The 21,023-nt window shown below is 39.8% G+C and overlaps 1 long non-coding RNA gene across 1 annotated transcript in view; it reads right to left on the reverse strand.

Moving 5' to 3' along the window:
* Window positions 1-601: 601 nt before the first annotated feature.
* LOC142875654 (uncharacterized) overlaps window positions 602-21,023 on the reverse strand; it is a 46,370-nt gene continuing 25,948 nt past the window's right edge. The window contains exon 3 of the long non-coding RNA XR_012922974.1: window positions 602-886. This is a non-coding gene — a long non-coding RNA (uncharacterized LOC142875654). The remainder of the gene's footprint in view (window positions 887-21,023) is intronic.

Genomic DNA, 21,023 nt, shown 5'->3' on the forward strand with positions numbered 1-21,023 from the left:
TTTAAAAACTAGGGATGTTGCATCAGCTTTTGTGTTTCTCAGCTTCCTTCTGGAAGAAAGAGACAGGGAAAGTTTTCAGTTTGTCCCAAGACCATGACCATGACCAAAACCCCCCCACTTCATTGACCTTTAGGAGATTGTGGTGTGGTGGTATTTTTTTGTTTGTTTTCAATTTGGTGATTGAGAATATGACAAAAATGACTTTTGAGAAAATTCAAATTTTTCTGAAAGCACTACAGATTCAATCTCAACAGCACTTATATAGATTTGAATAATAAGTAAATATTATAATATACATATATACACATTCATATATGAGAAATACAGTATGTGTGTATATATATTATACACACACACACACACATCCAGGATCATCTATATATACCATCGATTTCTGTATGTGTGTGTATATATTACGCAAAGGAAAGCTACCTCTCATTCTCCATGTTCTCAACCTTAATTTAGAACCATTCTTCTCAACACATTTCCTACTTGTCCTTCAGGCGATCGTAGATAATAGCCCTCTTTATGTTCCTTTAAGCTTTACAGTTGGCTGTGCCTTGGCTTTATTTAGCAATGATGATTCATTTCTACAGTATTTGAACCATTTTTATTGAAAGGGATAGAGACTTTCTGGTTATATCAGACAACAGATTTCTTTGCTGTTATTGTTTCGTTGCCACTGGTTTATTTAACCTAGTTTGAAACAGATGATAGGTTATACAGCTTCAGGCATTGCTGGATCCAGGTACTCAAAGGATGCTGTCAGGACTCTGGCTATCTTGCCATCCGGGGATTCTCCTTCCCTCTGTATGTGTCATTCTCAGACAAGCTCCTTCCAGGGGGTGTGAAGCATCTCCAGGCCTTCATCCTAATGGTTCATGATCTAAAAGGAAGAGAAACATGCCTCTTTAAGTGTGCATATGTAGAATCTCAAGGGAGGTTTCTCACTGGCCCAATTTGGCCACACACCTCCCCCCCAGAATCATCACTGGACCTCTTTACACTGGGTCTGCCATGGTGACCTGAGCCCAGCTTAGGGCAGGGGATTAAATAGGGCTCCATGAATAACAGCCCCATCAAAAGGACATGGAATGCCATGTGTGTTGAGGAGTTGGGTGGGGAGAGAAGTGCCCATAGAAACGGGGGACTAGAAGTAGAAACAACTTTGCCACCTTGCTGTCCAGGTGCCTTGACTCAGGTGCCTTGACTCAGATAATCCAGGTGCCTTGACTCAGATAATCATCTCTCCTTACTTTATCTCACTTGGGGCTGGCCAGTCTTTACTGGGCCACCCAGGTCTCAACTATTTTATTTTGTATTTTTTTGCTAAGCATCCTCTAAGTTGCTCAGGACTTTCCCAGCGAGGTCATGAGTCAACAAGAGCTGAAGAGATAAAATACTTGCATGGCCAATAAGCCTCAAAATTGGCAGTAAAAGACAAGCACATGGTCTTCACTGAAGAGTTTTGAAAAAGCAACCAGACATTCTGTGCATGCTTAATAAACATCAAACAAATAACAGACATCCACAAAGATGGGTTCTGCTCATGACCACTGGCTGGATCCCTGGAAGAAAAAGAGAAACATACCCTAATAGTGTTTCCTAGCTCAGTTCCTGCTTTCAGCCCCAATTTATCTCATATATAGCCACTGACTATAAGCCTTTCCTAAAATGACTTGTGGCATAGTACATAGTACTAGAATGCAAGTTAATAAAGACATGTAAATGAGGATGAGTCACCTAATCTCTGTAAGCTTGGCTTAGCCTTTATCTCTAGCAGGGGGTGAGAATATTTATTTTGTGGGACAATTGTAAGGATCAATCCTTAACCTCTTTAAGCTTTAATTCCATGATCTGTACAATGGGCATGTAGTAATACCTTGCTCCTAGGGTAAGGCGGAGACTGGAGTTGCTGACTCAATACCCATTCTATTCTTCTTAGTGACATAATTCTAGTTGTAGTAGGGGTAGAAATATGCTGTGATTTTAAAAAGCCTCAGCTTTGTTTGCAGATAGGGGTGGCTAACGAGATATAAGTGAAATTGTTAAGAGCCGAGAATCCTTTTAAAGGGGCCTGATGTTACTGATAGTTATACTTTTTGGCTTTTATTTTTTTGTCTGTAATCAGGATGTGATGTCTTCAGCTTCAGCAGCTGTCTCGGGTCTGTGAGGAAACGACAAAGACCATTGCTGAGACTTTGGCTTTGACAACCTTAAGCTGCTGAAACAATGCCAGCAACCTCTTGCTTCTGGACTTCTTATGTGAGAAAAAAATGCAGTATGTAACTGTATAAGGTTTCCTGAGGATTCAGAAAAGTAATCCGCATAAAGCACTCATTGCAAAATCTGCAAGACTGAGTCTAAGACACTTCGGTGCTGTCGTTTTTTTTGTTCTTACTAGAAGGTGTCAGTGGAAGGTTTTCTATTGGCTATGTCATAACTGCCACCTGGCTGACAACAAATGCAAACTGCGGTTCATTTATAAGATGTACCCGATTTCGGAAATGTGAGGATAGGAAAATTGTTTATCTTAGATTCAATGAGATAGGATAATAATAGTTAAAATTCATAGAGAGATTCTTATTCACATTTGTAACGGTGCCTAACTCATCGCCAGTTACACTCAGGTGCTCAAAGTGTGGTGTTCTTCCCTTTCATGCTTACCCCTTCTTCTAACACTAGGGCGTGTCTATGCAGGAGAAGTCAGCCACTCTCAATAATAGATAAATGACAACAAGTTCCAGACACACACAAGAGAGGACAACACGAACAGCACTTTCTTACTACAAGGAAAACCCAAACATAGATTTTGGGATAATAATGAGTCTTGTAGCAAACTGTCTTCTACAGGGGGCATGACAAGGCTGGTCCCTAATTCTGGTGGGCTCTTCAGAGCAGGTCTGATTCATGGGCTGGAATTAGTACTCCTGAGACAGACCAGTTTATTGAAATACTCAGAGTCTCCCAATGTCACCCTCCACCCAGGCCTGGTGGGGAGGCAGCGTTTCCATGACAATGCAGTACATTTAGTCAGCAGCACCTCCCGAGTAAACAGTAATCCTTCAGAAAAACAAGAAGGTCATTACAGCAACTTGTCAAATCAATGCAGAGGGTGTCGGGGCCGATTAAGGCATCTTCTCTCGCGGCTGACACAGTGTCAATAGTACTGGGCCACCACTGCTCAGGCAGATGATTGAAGTGAAGTGCCCATCAGTCAGGGCGTTGCGGTGGACTAACGATTCCCCGCGCTGCCTATTAGAGCTACATGACAACTCAATCCTGCTTGCTGGCAAAGAGAGAGCAGAGCGCGCGAGAGAGAGGGAGAGAGAGAGAGAGAGACAGAAAGAATGGAAAAAATAGTGACCTTGTTGCTTTGTTTGAAGCTGAATTAAATTGACAAGAGCAGCTAATCTTTACCTAGGGCGATTAACAGAATTAAGGACCACAACAAAGACACCCAAGGTTTTAGCATCTATGCAAGGGCTCAGGGATGCTTATGATGTTGGAAGCTCTCCTTGGGTATTCAGGTATGATCCAGATATATATTCCGGGCCAAGGCTTCTCCAAATGAAGCGTGGGTAATTCCATTAACACCCTGCCAAAGCGACATGCAGGGATGTAAGGCGTTCACCGAATATGCCTCTTCCTGCATCAGCCGGAAGGTCTCCTCTTCCCAGTGGCACTGGCTGATCATTTTAGACTTATGAATCTGGGCTGGTGAAAGTCATAAATACACGGAGTTTTAATATATTTCCCTGGAGAAATATTTTGCCTTATTTTAAGTCTTCTAAACCCATGGTTCCACAGCAGTTTTTTCCAAACCATCCAATGGTCCAGCAAAAAACAAAACAAAACAAAAAAAAACAGAGAGAGAAGTGCCTCATAGCAGAACAGAACTCCTGAAGAAGAAAATGAGCAGTTTGAGAGATTCTTGGACAGAACTTAAGATTTTTTTTCCTCATTGACTAGAACTTTCTACCCTTGATACAGTTAAAGGCATGGGATCTAGCATGTTTTTTTTCTATTAGAATAAATGTGGAACAATGGTATCACGGATGAAAATTTTCCTTTTACATGTAAAATTACATTTACTATTTACTAAGAATACTTTGGTGACCAAAAAGTTTCTGTAAATGCCCAGATAGTAACATTTTAGGCTTTGTGAATCTTATCATCTCTGTTTCAACTGCACAACTCTTCTAGTGTAGTATGAAAAAAGGCCACATACAGTATGTAAAGGATGAGAGTGGTTGTATCCTCAGAAAACCTTTCTTTACAGTGGACCCCATTTGGCCTGCTGGCTGCAGTTTGCAGGCACCTGACCAAAAAGAATATAGCAGTTCCATTCGACCAGCTAACAGTTATGGAGTGCTTTCTGTTTGTCAGGCCCAGGACTAGCTGTTATTAAAAAAAGATGGAAGAGACATAGTCTCTGCCTTGAAGAACTTGCAGAGCGATAGATAAGACAGCTATTTGGGTGCATGACTATAATACAATACATTAGCTTCTGCAGTTAAAAGAACACAAATGAAAGTAATAAATTCTTTCTAGGGCAAAAGAGGTCAGAGAAACTGATAGGAACAAGGAGACTTGGGGACTACACATTTAAGAATTTCTAGGTAGGTAAGGTGGGTAAGGGCAGTACAGATTCAGTGTGGCCAGAGTTTAGTGTCCGTGTATGAGAAAGACAGAGATGGGGGGAGGTGGAAGACAGCAAGGGAAAGAGAGAGAAAGAAACAGGCAAGACAGGTGAAATGAGAGAGGCAAGGAGTAGGGAAGAAAATTTTGCGGGACAAAGTGGTGGGAGAAAAGACTAGAAGGGTACATTAGGGCCAGCTGAAGGGATTTGAATGGCAAGCCAAAGAAATCAGGTTTGTTAGCCGATTGGCAATAAAAAGCCACTAATGACTTTAAGCAGGGGAATAATGCAATCAGATGGCCGTTTGGAGACAAGGAAAGAGTAGGCAGAGACTATTATAAGAGTTCCAGGCAAAAAGAATAAAATCCAGGATTAGGTTGGTCAGGGAATAGACAGAAGGACAAAGACATAAGAAACGTTTTATAAATAGAATCTGTCTTAGGAATAGGGTAAATAGGACTGGAGGATTACCACGACATCTGTTCCAAGAAAACTGGTCTTGGGGGAGTGTAGGACCTTGAGAAGAATTTGCACAGGGCTAACTAAGGCAATATAAGCAAGGGAGAAATGTAATCTGAGAGGATATCAGAGAATATCACCAAGGAAACAGTCTCTAAGAGCCAAGCAGAGAAGATGGTCCAAAGGTAAAAGTGAGGTCATGGATCACTGAGGTGAGAAGCTCATGAGATTTGGTGGAGGTCAGAATACAGAGCTAGAAAAGTGGTTGGAGCAAATTATTCAGGACTGAGGTGAGTAGGAAATAGTCTATCACTCTGAAGTGGTATTAGTGTGGGAAGAGTTGATGATATATGGGCTCATATAACTCAGATACGAGCAACAGCACCAGGAATTATTCAAAAAATTCTAGCTGGGCAGTTCAAAGCAGGGTGATGTTAACAGAAGTAGCTAAGACAGAGATGATGTGGGCAGAACAGTAATGTTTCCTTTGGGGAGTGATGAACTGGAAGCGACTACATGCTAACAGGTGACTTATTGCATGGAATGATGTAAAGCTTAGATATACTTTTGAGACTAGTCAGTATGGAGCTGTGGTGGAAGCCATGAAGATGGATGAGAAAACTCAAAAAGAATGTGTCTGAGGAGAACAAGGAAAAAGACAGACTCCTGTGAAACAACACCTAAGGAGAGGGCGGAGAGAGCTGACTTGCTTAGAGAGACAGGGAAAGACTGACCAGAAAGGTAGAAGGAAAGTCGAAGGAGACAGCAAATGGTTATGGTCAAATGCTACAGGGAAGTGAATTCAGAAAAAAATTAGAACAGAAAAGATTTTGGGCTAATTGTTGGCCATCCTGGATTAGAAGAGTAGTGTGGATAAAACCCTGATTATTCTGGGTTGAGGACTGAATGGGAAGCATTGTCAAGACTCTTTTATTTTATTTTTATTTTTTTTTTATTTCTTGATGACAAAAAGAAAAGAGAGGTGTTGTGGTAACTTTAGGAAAATTTACAGCAGAAGGAATGTTATTGAAAAATCAGAAATATTTAAGGTCAGAAGAGAAGCCAATGGAGTATGAAAATAGTGTCAAGGAGATACAGAAAAGTCTAGGAAATTTTTTCTTAAATGAGCCTGTAAATAAGAACTACCTGTGGTTATGTGTTAATTATATTTCTGGGTCCCAATCGAGACCTTCTAAATTAATACTTTTATAAGAACAGCCTGGGGATCTGAATGTTTAATATGGTCCAAGGAGATTCTTATATTCAGGCTGGTTTAGAAGATGCTCTTGCAATCATTGAGATTAATAAAAAAAAATTCCTAAAAAGAAAACTCCTGGACCAGATGGTTTTACACCCAAATTTTACCAGGCCTGCAAAACAAACAAACAAACAAAAACAACTGGTGCCTATCCTGCAGAAATTATTCCACAACATCAAGAAGGAAGGAATCTGCCGCAACACAGTTTATGAAGCCAAAATCACCCTGATACCCAAACCAGGAAAGGACACAACAAAAATAAGAAAGCTACAGACTAATATCCCTTATGAATATAGATGCAAAAATTTTCAACAAAATTCTATCAAACTGAATTTAGGTGCTTATCAGAAAAATAACCCATCACAACCAAGTGGGCTTCATCCCAGAGAGGCAGGGAAGGTTCAACATAGGCAAATCTATAAATGTAATTTGCCACATAAATAGAAGTAAAAATAAAGACCATACGATCCTCTCAGTAGACATAGAAAAATCATTTGACAAAAAGACCATTTTATGATAAGAACACTTAACAAAATAGGCATAGATGGCACTTACCTAAAAATGGTAAAAGGTGTATATGACAAACACACAACCAACATCATGCTGAACGGGAAAAAATTGAAAGCATTCATGCTTACTACTGGAACCAGACAAGGTTGCCCTTTATCACCACTTCTATTCAACATAGTATTGGAAGTCCTAGCCAGAACAATCAGGCAAGAGAAGGAAATCAAGGGCATCCAAATGGGGGCAGAAGAGATCAAACTATTACTCTTTGATGATGATATGGTCTTATAAATAGAAAACCCAAAAGATTCTGCCATGAGACTACTGAAATTGATAAACAAACACACCAAAGTCTCAGGTTACAAAATCAATGTACACAAATCAGTAGCATTCCTGTATACCAACAACAGTCAAAGTGAGAACCAAATCAAAGACTCAATACCCTTCACAATAACAACACAGAAAATAAAATACCTGGGAATATATTTAACTAAGGAGGTGTGAATGACCTCTACAGGGAGAATTATGAAACACTGAGGAAGGAAATAGCAGAAGACATAAACAGGTGGAACACCATATCATGCTCATGGGTCAGCAGAATCAACATTGTTAAAATGTCTATATGAGCCAAAGTGATCTACAGATTCAATGCAATATCTATTAAAATGCCAACATCATTTTTCACAGATCTAGAGAAAATGATTCTACACTTCGTATGGAACCAGAGGAGACTCAGTATAGCCAAAGCAAACTAAACAAAAAGGACAAATTGAGAGGCAACAGTTTACCAGACTTCAATCAATACTACAAGGCTATAGTAATGAAAACATCATGGGACCGGCACAAGAACAGAGACATAGACCAATGGAAGAGAACTGAGAACCCAGATATAAAACCATCCTCATATAGTCATCTAATCTTTGACAAAGATGACAAAAACATACACTGGGGAAAAGAATCCCTTTTCAATAAATGGTGCTGGGAAAACTGGATAGCCACAGGTAGAATACTGAAACAGGATCTGCACTTCTCACCTCTCAGAAAAATCAACTCACGGCAGATAAGAAGCATAAACCTAAGGCATGAAACCTTAAGAATTCTAGACAAAAATGTTGGAAAAACTTTATAGATATTGGCCTAGGCAAACAATTTATGAAAAAGACCCTAAAGGCAATTGCAGTAATAACAAAATAAATACATAGGACCGGTCAAATTAAAAGGCTTCTGCATAGCCAAGGAAACTATCACAAGAGAAAATAGACAGCCTACAGAAATCAGAGAAAATACTCGCATGCTACACAACCGATAAAGGGCTGATAACTAGAATCTATATAAAACTCAGGAAAATCAGCCAGAAAAAATCAAACAACCCTATTAAAAAGTGGGAAAGGGACATGAACAGAAACTTTTCAGAAGAAGACAGACTAATGGCCAACAAACATATGAAAAAATGGTCAATATCTCTAATCATCAGGGAAATGCAAATCAAAACCACAATGTGATTTCACTTAACTCTAGTGAGAATGGCCTTTATCAAAAATTCCCCCAAACGATAAATGTTGGTGTTGATGTGGAGAAATAGGAACACTCATACACTGCCGTTGGGATTGCAAACTAGTACAACCTCTATGGAAAACAATATGAAGATACCTCAAAGAGCCACAAGTAGAACTACTATTTGATCCAGCAATCCTATTACTGGGCATCTACCCAGAAGAGAAAAAGGACAGTCTATAAAAAAGACATCTGCACTCAAATGTTTATGGCAGCACAATTCACAATTGCAAAGATGTGGAAACAACCCAACTGCCCACCAATACATGAGTGGATTAATAAAATGTGGTATATGTGTACCATGGAGTTCTACTCAGCCACAAAAAATAATGGTGATATAGCACCTCTAGTATTATGCTGGATAAAGCTAGAGCCCATTCTACTAAAGGAAGTATCACAAGAATGGAAAAATAAGCACCACATGTACTCACTATCAAATTGGTATTAACTAATCAACACTTATGTGCACATATAGTAGTAACATTCATTGGGTGTTGGGCAGGTGGGAGGGAAAGGAGGGAATTAATATATTCACACCTAATGGGTGTGGTGTGTACCATCTTGGGGATGGGCACACTTGAAGCTCTGACTTGGGTGTGGCAAAGGCACTATATGTAACCTAAACACTTGTACCACCATAATATGCTGAAATTAAAAAAAAAAAAAGAGATTAGAGCAGTGTTCCACAAACTTGACTGCCCATCAAAATCATAGAAGAACTTCAAAAAAATATCAGTGCCTATATGCCACCCGTAAAATATGCTGATTTTATTGCTCTGGAGTTCTGCCTGGGTGTTGGGAATCTTACCATTTCCTTGTGGAATTCTAACGTGCGGCCAAGTTTAAGATATAGATGTGGGAAGATGAGGATGCATGAAAATAAGTTGGAAGGAAGAAGAATGGAAAATATGGTCATTTCCTGTTTCTGTGGCTTCTGTTATATTGGAGAAAAGGCTCCATTGCCTGTTGAGAGTGAAGAAACAGAAGTGGAATATCGGGCTTAGGGAAAGGAAAAAAGGGAGTGGACAAGAATATGGGTTATAAGAGCACTAAGGATGTTGTGGACAAGATTCAGAAACAGCAGCTGGGTGAACCTGGTGCTGGGGTTGACATGGCAAATACAGCAATTTGACCAGCAAGAAGAGAATTGAAGGGATGGGAGAGAGAGAGGCACTAAAATTATTTTAAAAGGAGGAATGGGGCTGGGCTCAGTTGCTTACACCCATAATCCCAGCACTCTGGGAGGCCAAGGCAGGAGGATAGCGTGAGCTCAGGAGTTTGAGACCAGCCTGGGCAAGACCGAGACCACATCTCTACTGAAAAAAAAAAATTAGAAAAATTAGCTAGGTGTCGTGGTACACATCTGTAGTCCCAGCTACTCAGGAAACTGAGGCAAGGGTATCGCTTGAGCCCAGGAGTTTATGGTTGCAGTAAGCTAGGCTGATGCCATGGCATTCTAGCCTGGGCAACAGAGCGAGACTGTCTCAAAACAAAATACCAACAACAACCAACAAAACCAAGAGGCATCGTAAGAATGTAAATTGGTACAGCCATTATGAAAACCAGTATGGAGGTTGCTTAAAAAATTAAAAATGGAACTACCGATATGGTCCATCAATCCCTCTTTTGGGTATATATTCAAAAAATGAAATCAGCACCTCATAGAGATATCTGCACTCCCACGTTTGTTGGAGCATTCTTCTCGATAGCCCAAATATGGAAACAACATAGGTGTCCATCAAAAGATGAATGCATAAAGAAATTGTGGTATATATACACAATGGAATACCATTCATCCGTAAACAGGAAGGAAATCCTGCCATTTATGACAATGTGGATGAACTTGGAGAATATTATGAAATAAGCCACACAGAGATAAAAGTGAAATAAGCTTAAGTGAAATAAGCCACACAGAGAGAAAAATACTGCATGATCTCGCTTATATGTGGGATCTAAAAAGAGGCTAATACATAGAAACAGAGAGTAAAATGGTGGTTACCAGGGAGGGCAGGAGGCATGGGGCAGGACAGGGAGTCGTAGGCCTAAGGGTACAAATTTGTAGTTAAGTAGGATGAATAAGTCGAGAGATCTAATGTGTAGCATGAGAACTATTGTTAGTAATATTGTATTATATACTGGAAATTTGCTAACAGAGTAGATTTTATATGCTCTTAGTATTAAAAAATGATAGGTATGTGAGATAATGGATAAGTTAATTTGGCTAAGTGTAGCAATCATTTCACATAGGTCTATGTATATCAAAACATCATGTTGTATACATTAAATATATAGAGTAAAAATAAATAAATAAGTAATAAAAAGAAGGAGATATTATTACAGGGTAACTGTAGTGATTAGTAAGTCACAATTTTAGTTTATAATCTTGTAACATCAAGTCCACAAATCATGGCCACAGGGAGGATTTGCCCAGGTGGTGTGGAGGTGATTATCTTTGGAATAGAGTTGGTTAAAGAACTATGATTTATGAGTCTTAAGGTGTGGGATTTCTCAGTGGGGTAAAGAGCTAGTACACTGTATTTGTCAAACCTGACTTTTTCCCTTACTAGTGGTGTAACCTTGAGCAAGTTATTCAACCTCTGGAAGCCTCAACTTCTTCCTCTACAAAATGGGGATCATGATAATTATTAGAAAATTTCATGAACGAAGGAATAGTCAACAATGTCAAAGGCTGGAGAAAAGATCCAACAGGATGAGAAAAAAAGAGAAGCTTTTAAATTGGTCAATAAGATGGTTATTAGTGATGACTATCAATAAATTGTTGAAGCAGAAGCCAAATTCCACTAGGCTACAGAACAAGGTCATGAAATAGACTCTTTCAAGAGTTTGGTGAAAAGAAAGAGATATTTTAAGACAAATTTAGGCAAAAAGATGGGCCATGAAAGACTTATAGGATTGTTGTGAAGATTAAACTAAATAATGTGAATAAAGCATTCAGCCAGGTGGACACATTAATACCCCCAAAGAAGTTATCTATTATTATTATCACTACTATTATTAACACTGCAATTTTATAGATGATAATCATTGGTTTGGGGAAATGGGAATATGATTTGCTTTAAGAACTTGGTGATTGTGTTGAATAAATGAAAAATTTATGACATATGGCCTGAAGAGGAGAAAAATATATTTGAAATCAGAGACATTGTAGCAGACATGATGGGTATAGTAGCTATGCAGGCAACCTAAGTCTGTTAGACAGTGTTCTGATTATTTTGTTGTCATGTTTGATGTAAAAATAGACAAGTCTATTTATAAGTATTTTTAAAACTTGGGGCCATTCTAAACTTGTTTGATGAATGCCTTCATATCTACATCATATTTCTGTGTAGCTCATCAGTTTACATTACTGACCTACTCAATCAAATATAAGAAAATGCTGGCAGGAATTGGGGAGGGGAGAGTAAGAATGAGATAATCCATTCCAAAAAAATCTGAATAAGAAAAAACATGAGAGAAAATCAGAAATAATAACTTTCATCACTGGTCCTGAGCCATACTGGGTACATGTATTTTACTATCCAGAATAAGAAACCACTGCCACAAATGCTCTACTATTTAGAAATACTGTATTCTAGAGAAGATTTCAAATGGGGCATTGCTGAGAGGGGTTGGGTAGACTTAGCAGTTAGGAAAAAACATTCTAACCTCTACCTTATGGATAATTAGGCAAAAGCCTAGTTATTTCTACAAATAGAGCAGACACAACCCCCAAAACAATGAAGGCCTCACAGTCTGATAAAAAAAGTTTTAATGCAGCACTTGGTTTTAAATAACTCCAAGGAGGCCACCAGAGTACTGGGACAGAATTATTACAGTGACTTTTAGTTGGCAGGACTGAATACAGTGGGTGGAGGTGGAAGGGATGGAGAAGCTGGATCTACATAGTGAAGGGCATTTGTACAGCCACAGACACCAGGACTGGGGGTTGCAGCAAACTTCTTGGAAAATAGTAACTTTATATTTGCAATGAAAGACTCACTAGATGAAATGAAGGATCAACTGCTGGGAAACTTGTGGAGGGGTTTGAGCATTTAATGGGCTATTAGACTCTGAAGTTTTCTTCTGACTCTGAGATATTGCTTTTGATGTCTTGAAAAAATTAGGGCCATGTAGAACACTCACATGCTAAGATGACATTTACTCTTCCTTGTAGTAAGTCAGGATTGGGTTGGTCAAAACTCTAACTACATAGGCAACAGGATACTGTGCAAAGAACTATGGCAAAAAGTTTTAAGGAGACATTTTTGGCAGAAGAGTGGCTACCCTTTATATTCATGGAGACTTTTTTTTGGATGTGCTGTTGAATTCAGTTGGCTAATATTTTGTTGAAAATTTTTGCATCTATAAGGGATATAAGGGATATTGGTCTGCAGTTTTCTTTTTTTGTCATGCTCCTTTCCTGGCTTTGATATCAAGGTGATATTGGCTTTATAGAATGAGTTGGAGAGGATTCCATCCTTCTCAATTTTGTGTCATAATTTCTGAAGTATAGGTATGAATTCTTCTTTGCAAGTTTGGTAAAATTCAGGTATGAACCCATCTGGTCCAGGATTTTTTTCTTATTAGAAGATTTTTTTTTTTTTTTTTTTTTTTGGAAGGTTCCTTTATTTTATTTTATTTTTTTTTTTTTCCATTTTTTTTATTTTTTTTTATTTTGGCATATTATGGGGGTACAGATTTTAAGGTTTCAATAAATGCCCATTCCCCCCCCCCAAAAGTCTGAGTCTCCATCATGACCATCCCCCAGATGGTGCACATCTCACTCACTATGTATGTATATACCCGCCCCCCTCCCCCCTCCCACCTGCCCAATACCCTATTACTGTAGCACCTATGTGTCTACTTAGGTGCTACTCAGTTAATACCAGTTTGCTGGAGAATATATCTGGTGCTTGTTTTTCCACTCTTGGGATACTTCACTTAGTAGTATGGGTTCCAGCTCTAACCAGGAAAATATAAGGTGTGCTATATCACCATTGTTTCTTAGAGCTGAATAGTACTCCATGGTGTACATATACCACATTTTATTAATCCATTCTTTGATTGATGGGCACTTGGGCTGTTTCCACAGCCTTGCAATTATGAATTGTGCTGCTATAAACATTCGAGTGCAGGTGTCTTTTTTGTAGAGTGTCACTGGATCATTTGGGAAGATGCCCAGCAATGGGATTGCTGGATCAAATGGTAGATTCACTTGGATCGCTTTAAGGTATCTCCATATTGCTTTCCACAGAGGTTGAACTAGTTTGCAGTCCCACCAGCAGTGTAGGAGTGTTCCTCTCTCTCCGCAACCACGCCAGCATTTATTGTTTGGAGATTTTTTGATAAAGGCCATTCTCACTGGGGTTAAGTGATATCTCATTGTGGTTTTGATTTGCATTTCCCTGATGATTAGAGATGTTGAGCATTTTTTCATATGTTTGTTGGCCATTCTTCTGTCTTCTTTAGAAAAATTTCTGTTCAAGTCCTTTGCCCACTTTTTAATGGGGTTATTTGATTTTTTCTTCCTAATTTTCGTGAGTTCTAAGTATATTCTAGTTATCAGTCCCTTATCGGATGCATAGGATGCAAAAATTTTCTCCCATTCTGTAGGCTGTCTGTTTACTTTCATGACTATTTCTTTGGCTGTGCAGAAGCTTTGTAGTTTGATCATGTCCCATTTATTTATTTTTGTTGCTGCTGTGATTGCCTTTGGGGACTTCTTCATAAACTCTTTGCCCAGGCCGATGTCTAGGAGAGTGTTTCCAACTTTTTCCTCTAGAGTTCTAATAGTTTCATATCTTAGGTTTAAGTCTGTTATCCAGCGTGAGTTGGTTTTTGTGAGAGGTGAAAGGTGTGGGTCCTGTTTTAGCCTTCTACAGGTGGCTATCCAGTTTTCCCAGCACCATTTATTGAAGAGGGATTCTTTTCCCCAGCGTATGTTTTTGTCTGCTTTGTCAAAGATGAGATGGCTATATGAGGATGGTTTTATATCAGGATTCTCACATCTGTTCCACTGGTCAATATTCCTGTTTTTGTGCCAATACCATATTGTTTTAATTACTACAGCTTTGTAGTATAGTTTGATATCTGGCATATTAATGCCTCCCATTTTGTTTTTGTTGCCTAGAATTGCTCTTGATATTCGGGGTCTTCTTTGGTTCCATACGAAGCGCAAAATTATTTTTTCTATATCTGTGAAGAATGCTGATGGGATTTTAATAGGTATTGCATTGAATCTGTAGATCAGTTTGGGTAGTATAGACATTTTGATGATATTGAGTCTGCCGATCCACGAGCATGGTATGGATTTCCATCTGTTTACATCCTCTGCTATTTCCTTCCTCAGTGTTTCATAGTTCTCCCTGTAGAGGTCTTTTACCTCTTTGGTTAAATATATTCCTAGGTACTTTAATTTCTTTGTTGCTATTGTGAAGGGAATTGAGTCTTTGATTTGGTTCTCAATTAGATTGTTGTTGGCGTATATGAATGCCTCTGATTTCTGTGTATTAATTTTGTATCCTGAGACTTTACTAAATTCATTGATCAGTTCCAGGAGTTTCTTGGTTGAATCCTTGGGGTTTTCTAGATACAATATCATATCATCAGCAAACAGTGAAAGTTTGATCTCTTCTGCCCCTATTTGGATACCTTTGATTCCATTTTCTTGTCTGATTGCTGTAGCCAAGACTTCCAGCACTATGTTGAACAGAAGTGGAGATAGTGGGCAGCCTTGTCTGGTTCCAGTTCTAAGTGGGAATGATTTCAATCTTTCCCCATTCAGTATGATGTTGGCTATGGGTCTGTCATATATGGCTTGTATCATTTTTAGGTATGTCCCTTCTATGCCTATTTTCTTAAGTGTTCGTATCATGAAAGGGTGTTGAATTTTGTCAAAAGCTTTTTCTGCGTCTATTGAAAGGATCATGTGGTCTTTGTTTTTGCTTCTGTTTATGTAGTGAATTGCATTTATAGATTTACGTATGTTGAACCATCCCTGCATCCCTGGGATGAAGCCCACTTGGTCGTGGTGGATTATTTTTTTGATAAGTGTCTGTATTCGGTTAGCTAAGATTTTGTTGAAAATTTTTGCATCTATATTCATTAGGGATATTGGTCTGTAGTTTTCTTTTTTTGTTGCATCCTTTCCTGGTTTTGGTATCAGAGTAATATTCGCTTCATAAAAGGTGTCGGGGAGGTTTCCGTTCTTCTCGATGTTGTGGAATAGTTTCTGCAAGATAGGTACTAGTTCTTCTTTGTAAGTATGGTAAAATTCAGGTGTGAAGCCATCTGGACCGGGACTTTTCTTTTTAGGGAGATTTTTAATTGCTGTTTCTATTTCAGCTGTTGAGATTGGTCTGTTCAGGGAATCTATTTCTTCCTGGTTGAGCCTAGGGAGGCTGTGTGTTTCTAGAAATTTGTCCATTTCCTCCACATTTTCCAGTTTGTGTGCATAAAGATTTTTGTAGTATTCATAAATTGTATCTTGTATCTCTTTGGGATCAGTTGTGATATCTCCTTTTTTATTCCTGATGGAGCTTATTAGAGATTTCTCTTTTCTGCTTTTCGTTAGCTTAGCCAACGGCGTGTCAATCTTGTTTATTTTTTCAAAGAACCAACTTTTTGTTTTATTAATCTCCTGAATAGCTTTCCTGTTTTCAATTTCGTTTAGTTCTGATTTGATCTTGTTGATTTCACTTCTTCTGCTGGGTTTGGGGTTGGTCTGTTCTTCTTTTTCCAGCTCTTTGAGTCGTTTCATTAGATTGTCTATTTGTGATCTCCTTGCCTTTTGGTTATAGGCATTTATGGAGATAAACTTTCCTCTCAGAACTGCTTTAGCTGTGTCCCAGAGGAGTTGATAACTTGTCTCTCCATTGTCGTTTTCTTCATAGAAGTTTTTTATTTCCGTCTTGATTTCTTCATTTACGAAGTAATCATTTAGTAGGAGGTTGTTTAATTTCCACGTTTTTGTGTAGAAATGTGAGTTTCTGTTAGGGTTGATTTCTAGTTTTATTCCACTGTGATCTGAGAAGGTACATGGTATGATTTCTATTTTTTTAAATTTCTTGAGATTTTCTTTGTGTCCTAGGATATGGTCAATCCTAGAGAATGTCCCGTGAGCTGATGAGAAGAACGTATATTCAGTGGATTTTGGGTAGAATGTTCTGTAGATGTCTGTCAGACCCAATTGTTCTAGAGTTTTGCTTAAGTCCATTATTTCTTTATTAATTTTCTGTTTGGAGGATCTGTCTCGTGCCGTCAGTGGGGTGTTGAAATCCCCGGCGATTATGGAGTTGCTATTAATCCATTTGCTTAGCTCCAGTAAGGTTTGCTTTATGAATCTGGGTGCACCTAAGTTGGGTGCATATATATTTAAAATTGTTATCTCTTCTTGTTGGACTGTGCCCTTCACCATTATATAATGACCCTCTTTGTCTTTTACTACTTTTGTTGGCTTAAAAACTAAATCGTCTGAAATTAGAACTGCCACACCAGCCTTCTTTTGGCTTCTGTTTGCTTGGAATATTGATCTCCACCCTTTTATTTTTAGTCTATGTGCATCCTTGCAGGTTAAATGTGTTTCCTGAAGACAGCATATACTTGGCCTGTATTTTCTTATCCATTCAGCCAGCCTATGTCTCTTGAGTGGAGAGTTTAAGCCATTCACATTTATTGAGAGAACTGATAGGTAAGGTAGATTACTGATCATTCTGTTGGGTTGGATGTTGTTGCTATGATTTGTGTCTTGAGCCATTGTAATATCTGGCCTTTAATATCTTTGGGTTTTGGTTGTTTTTATATCCGTGGATTATTATTATGATGTTCCGTGCATAACGCTGTTTTAAGTACTTCTTGTAGGGCTGGTCTTGTCTTGGTGAATTCTCTGAGCCTTTGCTTGTCTGCGAATGTTTTTATTTCTCCTTCATATATGAAGCTTAGTTTTGCAGGGAATAATATTCTAGGCTGGGCATTGTTTTGTTTCAAAAGAGTGAGAATGGGGCCCCAGTCTCTCCTTGCTTGTAAAGTCTCATTAGAGAAGTCTGATGTAATTCGAATTGGCTTTCCCTTGTATGTCACTTGCTTCTTTTGTCTTACAGCTCTTAGAAGGGCCTCTTTAGTTGATACTTTGGTCAGTCTGATGACTGCATGACGTGACGTCTTCCTGTTTGCATTGAATCTCCCAGGGGTCCTCTGGGCTTCTTGAACTTGTATATCGAGATTTTGAGCAAGACCTGGGAAATTTTCCTCTATTATATCTTCAAAAAGCTTGTCCAGCCCTTGAGTGTTGTCTTCCTCCCCTTCGGCTAAACCTATGACCCTCACGTTAGGTTTTTTCACATAATCCCACAGCTCTTGTAGACTTTGGTCTTTTCTCTTGTTTCTCTGCTGTATTTCTGTGACTGATTTATTTAATTGGAAGGTGTTATCTTCAAGCTCTGAGATTCTTTCTTCTGCTTGATCTACCCTGTTCTTGAGACTTTCCACAGTATTTTGTAGTTCTCTGAGTTGATTCTTCATCTCCAGGACTTCGGTTAAAGTTTTCTTCACTGTGTCAATCTCTTTGTTGAACCTTTGTTCCATTTCTTGGAGGTTTTTTGTGTTTTCTTGGTGTTGGTTATTGAGTTGTTGTTGCAGCTGGGTGAGTGTTCTTATGATCCACATACGAAATTCCTTTTCTGTCATATTGGTTGCCTGATTTTGGTCGGTGTCCGTTTCTAGGGGGCTGGTGCTCCTCCTTGGGGGTGTGTTTTCCGTTTGGTTCTTCATATTTCCTGAGTTCTTTCGCTGATTTCTTCCCATGTCGATCAGTTGTTGTTTCTTTCCTTAGGTTATTGTTTGGGTATTCACACACCTTGTTTAGTTTCTGAGGCGTTAGGTGGTGCCTGTGGGTGAAATTGGACCACTCCCTGTATATTGAGTCAGTGGGTGCCGTGGAAAGGCTGTGCAAGATGCTGTCCCTGTCAGTAGGTGGCGTTTGCTTGGAGGAACAGGCTATGGTGTTGATTTTGAGTCCTGTTATCAGCTCTCGTTCTGGGCGGAGCTGGGTTGGGTAAGCCTGCCCTCAGGCCGTTAGCAGGGGTCAAAGTTCTGTTCTCTGCTGTCAGGGCGGGGCTGGAATGGTCCCGCTCAGCCAGAAAGTCTGGGTGTGGGGGTGGGGCTGTCTGAGACCCACAGTCTGCAGCAGGCCTCGCTTCTTTCCACCCTCCCCAACTCCGCAGCTACTCCTGAGCCTCTGCCAGCAGGCCAGACCACAAGCCACCAGGCCTCCCCGGACTGTGATGCCGGCGGGGAGGTTCCCTGCACAGGAACGCCACCTGGGTTGGGCGCACAGCCTCCTCCTGGGACGCCGTTCCGCCTGATCCGCCCCTGGAGGCACACAGACCTCAGTAGGCTGTTCACGTATAATCCTTCTGTGCCCCGGGCAATGCTAGCCCTCGGTGCAGGGGATCTGGTCTGCAGGTCCGACCTCTGGGTCCCAGAGTTCAAACTGTATTCCCACCAGGGAGAGCGTTTCCGGTCCTAATTCACCCACAGGGAGCCCAAGCTGGGTCTATGTCTCTCAGCCTCTGAGTCGGCACCGTTTTCCTGGGAACACGGTGCCAGCAGCACCTGGGAGGGCGGGCGGGGTCCCAAACGGGAAGGTCCCGTTCCCTGGAGGTGCCTCCGGCTGGTGGCTGTATTGTCTCTCTGGGCAGCCGCGGGTAGGGTCGGCGGAGGGGGGGAGGAGGCAATATGGCGCCTGCCGCGCGGCTCTCCGTGCACACAGAGGTGCCCGGAGGAAGTTGGGAACCTGGTGCCACGTCTGCTACAGGCTCACCGTTGGCAGGCGGCGGCAGTCTCTGGGCTGATGTCCGCAGGTCTCTCCACCCGCTGGGGAGCCCACCAGCAGTCCCGAATGCAGGGGAGGGGAAACAGCAAATCCACCTACCCTTGCCGCTGGTCTCCGGGCTGCTCCGGTGGTCTCAGCCTCCAGTTCTCCTCCGCAGCCTCCTCCCGTGGAGTCTCCCGGGGTCTCAGGTACCCCTCCTTCCGGCCCTTGTCCGCTGTATGCTCGTCTTCTTGCTTCTTTCCTCTAGTTTCTGCTAGAATCGGTCTTTTCTGCAGAGACCCTCTGTCTGGCGGTGTTATTCGTCCGCCATCTTGCTCCGCCCTCGAGAAGATTTTTTTTATTGCTACATTTTCTGTGCTTGATATTGCTTTGTTCAGTAATTCTATTTCTTCCTGATTGAGCCTAGGGAGGTTGTGTGTTTCTAAGAATTTGTTCATTTCTTCCATTTTTTGTAGTTTTTGAGCATACAGATTTTTATAGTATTCAAAGATGATGTTTTATATTTTCATGATGTCTGTTGTGACCTCTCCTTTTTCATTTCTAATTGAGATCATTAGAGTCCTTTTCAATCTAGCAAGAGAGCTGTCAATTTTGTTTATCTTTTCAAAAAACTAACTTTTGGTTTTATTAATCTTCCATATAGTTCTTTTGTTCTTGATTTCATTAATTTCTGTTCTGCTCTTAGTTATTTCTTTTCTTCTTCTGGGTTTTGGATTGATTTTCTCTTCCTCTTCTAGTTCCTTGAGATGGTTTATTAGTTTGTTGATTTGTGAACTTTCTGTCTTTTGAATGTGGGCATTTAATGCTATTAGTTTTCCTCTCAGGAATGCTTTTGCTGTATCCTGCAGATTATGATAACTTGTGTCGCTAGAATCATTTAGTTTGAAGAATCTTTTGATTGCCATATGAATCTCCTCCTTGACTCAACAGTCATTTAGAAGTAGATTATTTAATTACCATAACTTTGTGAAGTGGTGAATGTTTCTCTTGGAATTGATCTCTAATTTTATTTCACTGTGGTCTGAGAAGATACATGGTATAATTTCTATTTTTAAAAAATTTGCTGAGATCTGATTTGTGGCCTAGGATGTGATAATTTTTAAGAAAGTTTCATGGGATGATGAGAAGAATTTATATTCAGTTTTGTTTGGGTGGAATGTTCTGTAGATGTCTGTTAGACCTGTTTGTTCTAGAGATCCCAGAGATATAAGGATGGTTCAACGTACACAAATCTATAAAGGTAATATACCATATAAATAAAAGCAAGAATGAAGGCCTTATAATTATTTCAATAGATGGAGAAAAAGCATTTTACAAAATCCAGCACATTATTATGATAAAAACTCTTAACAAAATAGGCATAAATGGGTCATACCTCAAAATTATTCAAGCCAAATATGATAAACCCATAGCCAATATCACAGTATGGGAAAAAATTTAAAGCAATCCCACTTAGAACTGTAACCAGACAAGGTTTTCCACTATCTCCACTTCTATTCAACATAGTGCTGGAAGTTCTTGAAAGAGCAATCAGACAAGAGAAGAGAATTAAGGGTGCCAAGTAGGGGCAGAAGAGGTCAAACTCTCATGCTTTGCTGATGATTTGATAATATATCTAGAAAATCCCAAGAATTCAACCAGGAGACTCCTAGAATTGATAAATGAATTCAGTAAAGTGTCAGGACACAAAATTAATGCATGCAAATCAGTGGCATTCCTATACACCAGTAACAGTCAAGCCAAAAATCAAATCAAAGACTCAATAACTTTCA

Source organism: Microcebus murinus, chromosome 14, assembly GCF_040939455.1.
Source record: "Microcebus murinus isolate Inina chromosome 14, M.murinus_Inina_mat1.0, whole genome shotgun sequence".
NCBI classification, from domain to species: Eukaryota; Metazoa; Chordata; class Mammalia; order Primates; family Cheirogaleidae; genus Microcebus; species Microcebus murinus.